Source organism: Zeugodacus cucurbitae, chromosome X (assembly GCF_028554725.1).
Source record: "Zeugodacus cucurbitae isolate PBARC_wt_2022May chromosome X, idZeuCucr1.2, whole genome shotgun sequence".
NCBI classification, from domain to species: domain Eukaryota; kingdom Metazoa; phylum Arthropoda; class Insecta; order Diptera; family Tephritidae; genus Zeugodacus; species Zeugodacus cucurbitae.
The window spans coordinates 867,501-874,514 of NC_071672.1; positions in this window are offsets into that span (position 1 = coordinate 867,501).

Below are 7,014 nucleotides of genomic sequence, written 5' to 3' on the forward strand. Positions count from 1 at the left end.
GAGATATTGTATCTTATCGTGAGAAAGAATTTTCGTTCTCTATACATATATAATATAATTATTAATGTAAGGACGATGTTTCTTCTTGTATTTGTAAAACTTTCAAATAATATCATTTTTTATACATTTTACTTTATTTCAATGCATATAGTGTATATATCTTTTTTTAAGAGTATATACGTTTTTCTTTTGATTTGAAATTAATAATTTCAATTCAATTATTTTTCATTTTATTTCATATATGATATGAAAGTATTCGAGCGTAATAATATAAATATTTAACTTTATTGAATTTTATTCTTTACCCACATATATTTTATGTGAATAGAAGAGCAAACCCCAAAAAAAGTTAAATTAAAAAAAAAAACGACTACATTATGTTAGGTATAGAAGAATAATCTCAATTAATAACATTTCATTATTAACAAAATTATTTCTATTTAAACCAACTGTGGCAAACCAGGAATACATTTTTTTGCTTTCATTTATATATTACACTTAAATACTTTTATATTTATATGAAAAAAATTTTCATATAAGTACTAAGTATGCAATTTCATACTAGTATTAAAATTTTCATACAAGTACTAATGTCAAAGTTTCATACAACATATATGTTTTCTGCCACGTACACCTCACCAACCCGAAATGAAAAAAAAATCTGTTTAACCATATAAAAGTTTTAAATTCATATATACACAAGTAATTTATATCATTTTCTACGAGCATTATGCTTATAAGAAATATTACAAAATCAAAAATAGCTTAACATTTATTTTTTTTTTTAATTTTTTGTACTTATATGAAAATTAGTATCTATATGAAAATTAATTAGTATTTATATGAAATTTATTAAGTATTTATATGAAAATTAATTAGTATTTATATGAAAATTAATTACTTGTATGAATTCATACAATTAGTATTTATATGAAAATTAATTAGTACCTATATCAAAATTATTTACGTGTATGAATTCATAAACTTACTACCTATATGAAAATTATTTAGTATTTATATGAAAATTATTTACTTGTATGAATTCATAAACTTAGTATCTATATGAAAATTATTTAGTATTTCTATGAAAATTTTTTACTTGTATGAATTCATAAACTTACTACCTATATGAAAATTATTTAGTATCTATATGAAAATTATTTAGTATTTATATGAAAATTATTTAGTATTTCTATGAAAATTGTTTACTTGTATGAATTCATAAACTTAGTATCTATATGAAAATTATTTAGTATTTCTATGAAAATTTTTTACTTGTATGAATTCATAAACTTAGTACCTATATGAAAATTATTTAGTATCTATATGAAAATTATTTAGTATTTATATGAAAATTTTTTACTTGTATGAATTCATAAACTTAGTATCTATATGAAAATTATTTAGTATTTATATGAAAATTTTTTACTTGTATGAATTCATATACTTAGTATCTACATGAAACTTATTTAGTATTTATATGAAAATTATTTACTTGTATGAATTCATAAACTTAGTACCTATATGAAAATTATTTAGTATCTATATGAAAATTATTTAGTATTTATATGAAAATTTTTAACTTGTATGAATTCATAAACTTAGTATCTATATGAAAATTATTTAGTATTTATATGAAAATTATTTAGTATCTATATGAAAATTATTTAGTATTTATATGAAAATTTTTAACTTGTATGAATTCATAAACTTAGTATCTATATGAAAATTATTTAGTATTTATATGAAAATTTTTTACTTGTATGAATTCATAAACTTAGTATCTATATGAAAATTATTTAGTATTTATATGAAAATTTTTTACTTGTATGAATTCATAAATTTAGTATCTATATGGAAATTTTTAACTTGTATGAATTCATAAACTTAGTACCTATATGAAAATTATTTAGTATTTATATGAAAATTTTTAACTTGTATGAATTCATAAACTTAGTATCTATATGAAAATTATTTAGTATTTATATGAAAATTTTTAACTTGTATGAATTCATAAACTTAGTATCTATATGAAAATTATTTAGTATTTATATGAAAATTTTTAACTTGTATGAATTCATAAACTTAGTATCTATATGAAAATTAATTAGTATTTATATGAAAATTAATTACTTGTATGAATTCATATACTTAGTATCTATATGAAAATTATTTAGTATTTCTATGAAAATTGTTTACTTGTATGAATTCATAAACTTAGTATCTATATGAAAATTGTTTAGTATTTCTATGAAAATTTTTTACTTGTACGAATTCATAAACTTACTACCTATATGAAAATTATATAGTATCTATATGAAAATTATTTAGTATTTATATGAAAATTTTTTACTTGTATGAATTCATAAACTTAGTATCTATATGAAAATTATTTAGTATTTATATGAAAATTTTTTACTTGTATGAATTCATATACTTAGTATCTACATGAAAATTATTTAGTATTTATATGAAAATTATTTATTATTTATATGAAAATTATTTAGTATTTCTATGAAAATTGTTTACTTGTATGAATTCATAAACTTATTATCTATATGAAAATTATTTAGTATTTCTATGAAAATTTTTTACGTGTATGAATTCATAAACTTACTACCTATATGAAAATTATTTAGTATTTATATGAAAATTATTTACTTGTATGAATTCATAAACTTAGTATCTATATGAAAATTATTTAGTATTTCTATGAAAATTTTTTACTTGTATGAATTCATAAACTTACTACCTATATGAAAATTATTTAGTATCTATATGAAAATTATTTAGTATTTATATGAAAATTATTTAGTATTTCTATGAAAATTGTTTACTTGTATGAATTCATAAACTTAGTATCTATATGAAAATTATTTAGTATTTCTATGAAAATTTTTTACTTGTATGAATTCATAAACTTAGTACCTATATGAAAATTATTTAGTATCTATATGAAAATTATTTAGTATTTATATGAAAATTTTTTACTTGTATGAATTCATAAACTTAGTATCTATATGAAAATTATTTAGTATTTATATGAAAATTTTTTACTTGTATGAATTCATATACTTAGTATCTACATGAAACTTATTTAGTATTTATATGAAAATTATTTACTTGTATGAATTCATAAACTTAGTACCTATATGAAAATTTTTTAGTATCTATATGAAAATTATTTAGTATTTATATGAAAATTTTTAACTTGTATGAATTCATAAACTTAGTATCTATATGAAAATTATTTAGTATTTATATGAAAATTATTTAGTATCTATATGAAAATTATTTAGTATTTATATGAAAATTTTTAACTTGTATGAATTCATAAACTTAGTATCTATATGAAAATTATTTAGTATTTATATGAAAATTTTTTACTTGTATGAATTCATAAACTTAGTATCTATATGAAAATTATTTAGTATTTATATGAAAATTTTTTACTTGTATGAATTCATAAATTTAGTATCTATATGAAAATTTTTAACTTGTATGAATTCATAAACTTAGTACCTATATGAAAATTTTTAACTTGTATGAATTCATAAACTTAGTATCTATATGAAAATTATTTAGTATTTATATGAAAATTTTTAACTTGTATGAATTCATAAACTTAGTATCTATATGAAAATTATTTAGTATTTATATGAAAATTTTTTACTTGTATGAATTCATAAACTTAGTATCTATATGAAAATTATTTAGTATTTATATGAAAATTTTTTACTTGTATGAATTCATAAACTTAGTATCTATATGAAAATTATTTAGTATTTATATGAAAATTTTTAACTTGTATGAATTCATAAACTTAGTATCTATATGAAAATTATTTAGTATTTATATGAAAATTTTTTACTTGTATGAATTCATATACTTGGTATCTATATGAAAATTATTTAGTATTTCTATGAAAATTATTTACTTGTTTGAATTCATACAATTAGTATTTATATGAAAATTAATTAGTACTTATATGCAAATATATCACCATGTGGTTTCGGCTCTTTGCAGATAGGGACAACGTCCGGTGTGTTTTTGCGTGAGTACCTGCCGATGACGGCCTTATCTCACGGTGCTCCGAAGCACAGCGGATCAATTAAATGCGATGATCAGCGCCCCGAAAAATGCTACGCATTATTCGGTACCAATTGGCAGTGTGGAATGGACACACTAACCACCTTGGTGAGGTTCGAGGTCTATCTAAAACCTCTGCCGTACTTTGGGTCCGGCACCCGGTTGCAGTGCAACTCCACATTGAGTGATCAAAACACTCTTCCCGCATTCGGGTATTAAACCACAACCACCACGATACTCCCCGAGGGGCCAGTCCGCATGAGTAGGTTGGAGCGAACTCCAAGGGCTCCTACTCCCCGTGGTACCAGAATTAAGTCTCCGGTCAGACCTCGTAGTTGCAGCTACTACCAGTTGAGCTACCATACTGCTCCGGACTGGTGACCATTTAAGTTAATGGTATAAAAAATTATACCTCCCCTACCCGATTTACAACTAATTGCCTACGCCGACTGAACAAAACACGTGCAAACCTATCAAACGACTCTAAATGTTCGGCATTCCGACTATCCGAGATCACACCACTAGCATCTAGCTGTCCATCAGTCCAGCTAATCCCCATACCCCCAAGGTCCCTAATGTCCGAGTACATCGGGCATTCCGTTATGACATGCATCCAGTCCTCAGAGAGTGCCCCACATATACACTCCGGACTTTCGGAAATGTTCCTCTGATGCAAAAATGCATTCAAAGGTCCATTCCCAGTAAGCAAGAAACCCAGACTCATACAGAATCTGAAGTCTGGGTTTTCCTCTACAAATCTAACATCCCGAATGTACTCGTAAGTCACCCGACCGTTAGGGCTATTGTCCCAACGGTCTTGCCACCTACTCCTAACACTATCATATAGAAGCCTTTTGCTCCTTAGATAGCCCTCCCTCGCAACATCCTCATCGGAAATCCAATTCGACAGCAATGAGACACTTAAGCCTCTTCTTAACCTAAATGCAACAGCACGCTTTATAACAATCAGGTCAAGAGGAGGCGCACCTAACAACACCTGTAACGCATCTGTAGAAATGGTGCGACATACAGGCAAACAGGCAACCATCAAACAACATTGTATGGAGAGAAGTTTTTGGCGACCCCGGGCCTTAGATGCTAATTCCCACCATATAGCGGCTCCATATGTGGCACAGGCCACAAATAAGCCGCGATATATGGTACGAACCGCACGAAGTCCGAGACCCCAATCACTCCTTAACACACATTTGACCTTGCAGACAATTCCTAACAGACGCTCCTCCACGCTAACCAAGTGAGGAGTGAAACACATCCTTTCACCGATGGTCAATCCCAGATATTTGACTTGCGTCACATACCATCATTCGGACAATCGGTGGACGAGCCGATGACAGTATGCCTTTCAAAAGCATTGTCACCGTTTTGTCAACCGATATTTCAACCCCCACACCTGTACCCCAATTGTGAACAATTTCTAAAAATCGTTCACCCTTTCGCTCTAACTCCAGCCGTGAACTACCTTCAACTAAGAGAAGGAGGTCGTCTGCATATGCACAACAACCACAAAGTATTTCAAGCTGGCCAAGCAGAGAGTCCATCATTAGGTTCCAAATATATGGACCACAGATGGATCCCTGTGGGCAGCCCCGTTCTACCCCAATCTCCACACTCCCATTCATTCCAACGATAGAGGCTATTCTGTCCGAAAAGTAGCTTCGCCAGAGACTAATTTCCGGAAAGCCAAGTCCCTCTAACCGTTCTATCACTCGATCCCAGATCAGATAATCGAATGCCCCCTTGAAGTCAACAAATATGCCTAGGACATACTTGTTGACATTCTCCCTAACAACATTCTGCACATACATTTACGCATCTTCCACACTGCGTCCTTTCCTGAACCCATACTGCCTATCCGACCACATACCCCGCGTTAGCTCCTGAAGTCGTTCCACCATTACCCTCTCCAGTACTTTTCCAAGCACCGGAAGAAGACTGATGCCCCGATAAGAACGAGGATCACTCCTGATATTATCAGGGGACTTCAGGAGAGGGGCGACCCTGGCACTTTTCCACTCACGTGGAAAATATCCCTCCCACACGCACTTGTTATAAATGGCCTCCAAGTATTCCGGAATGAACTTCCACAAGCGTTTGCACATCTCTCCGTTCAAACCATCAAAACCTGGGGACCGTTTAGACCTAACCAGGCCAAAGGCGTATCCCAACTCCTCATCTTCTTGTGGAGGAACAGGTACCTCTTGTGCTTGAGATGCCTGAACCTCAGCCCTAGGAAAGAACGCTCCTAACAGAACCTCCGCACACTCTCTCCACGTTGATAACACAGAGTCACCAACGCGGAGAGAGGTGATATCCTCCCTCTTACGACCCCTGCAGATCCTGTAGACCTGCCCCCAGGGGTCGTCCCTATTCTCCCCAACAAAGCTCCTCCATTCCTCTTCTTTTATTCTCACAAGCATATCCTTATACTCCCTAACCGCACAACTAAAATCGTATCTGATCTGGGATAATCTATCCGAATTGGACCGCCGAGCACGCTGAAACTTTCGTCTCAACCGCCGGACAGTCCTCCTCTTCAAGGTTAACTCATTCGTCTACCACTTAATTTTCCTAATCCTAGAACTTTCATACTTCCTGAAAACCCTATCATTAACACACCACACCAACTCATACAGCCGAGCAATTTGCTCGTCCACCCCCAGTTCCTCAAACTCACTAAGCGGTATTTCTAATACCGCTTCCCTTACATTCTGTCCATATTGGTTCCAGTCAGTACCAGAGGTACGTCATCGCCGCAATGGACCCACGTACGCCGAGGGTGGGGATTGCGGAGAAACCATAATTTGTATCAAATTATGGTCACTCAATCCCCACCCTCCCCTAATCTCCCAACTGACGTCAAACGCTCTCCTTGCTGCCTCATTCATTAACGTTACGTCAATATCA